Source organism: Chrysochloris asiatica, unplaced genomic scaffold (assembly GCF_000296735.1).
Source record: "Chrysochloris asiatica unplaced genomic scaffold, ChrAsi1.0 scaffold00129, whole genome shotgun sequence".
Lineage (NCBI taxonomy): Eukaryota > Metazoa > Chordata > Mammalia > Afrosoricida > Chrysochloridae > Chrysochloris > Chrysochloris asiatica.
This window is the reverse complement of record NW_006408647.1, coordinates 2,993,708-2,995,084: the sequence shown is the minus strand read 5'-3', so window position 1 is coordinate 2,995,084 and position 1,377 is coordinate 2,993,708.

Here is a 1,377-nt window from a genome sequence, read left to right as displayed (position 1 = left end):
CTTATTCTTCACCTAAAATTCTGATACAGATGAAACTATTTTCATAAAGACCACCTAAATACATAGTTTTTAGATTGGCATACTATGGTATAAGCAGGTTAGATATATTTTTAAAGAATAGCTATATCATCTGATAGTTTTATAAAGCTCACACAGTATTTATACAATCATGTCTAAACTGGGGATTTAAGAAGCATTTGATGCAATAACTGGTAAATGAGCTACTTCAAAGTTTTTAACATCAAGAAATTGTACAAATACTAAACTAGTCTTTTAAATTAAATGCAGCTCAACATTTGTTTTTCATTCCAAAGAAACAATATAAAACATCCTTTTAGTGACACTTCATGGAATTCGGAGTCTCATGTGAGAATTCTCTTGCCAAAGTTTGGATTCTCTGGGACTCAGTCCCTAATATGAACATTGGCCAGTGGAGTCAACTGAGAGCAAACAAACTCTTCGGAATAGAAAATCAAGGGATACATTTTAATTCAAAGGAATTTTTATGTTCCACAATTCAGATGCCTCTCTACTGCTTTTTAAATGTTGTTTGTTGTTGTCATAGAGTCAACTCCGACTTCTAACGACTCTATGTAAAACAGAAGTAAACATTGCCCCGTCCTGCGCCATCCTCAAAATTGTTGTTATGCTTGAGCCCACTGCTGCTGCCATTGTGCTAATCCATCTTGTTGGGGTGGGGGTGGGGTGTCTCCCTTTTATTCATTGACTCTCCACTTTACCAAGCAGGATGTCCTCCAGGGGCTGGTCCCCCTAATAACAAGTCTGAAGTATGAGAGAAGTCCTGCCATCCTGGTTTCTAAGGAGCATTCTGGTTGTACTTCATCAAACACAGATTTGTTTGTTCTTCTAGCAGTCCATGGCACTTTTATTATTCTATTCCAACACCATGACTCAAATGCATTGATTCTTCTACAGTCTTCCTTATTCACTGTACAAATTTCGCATGCATATGAGGCTATTGAAAAAACTATGGTGTGGGTCAGACACCCCTTAGTCCTCAAATTGACATCTTTTTTCTTGAACACTTTTCAGAGGTTTTGTGCAGCAGATTTGCCTAATGTATATGTTGTTTGATTTCTTAACTGTTGGCTACCCTTAGTGTTTATGGTGGATTCAAGCAAAATGAGGTTTCTTTGATAACTTCAATCTTTTTCCATTTATTATGATGTTATTTATTGGTTCAGTTGTGAGGAAATTTGTTTTCTTTAACTTGAGGTATAAGCCATACTGTTGTAAACATTGCAAAATATCGAGATAATAGGTTAAAAGTGAGTGATAATATATTACTTTTCTTTTGTGATTCCCTTGTACAATTTACTTGTTTTACACTTTACTAGAATCCATTGTTTGTGTCCT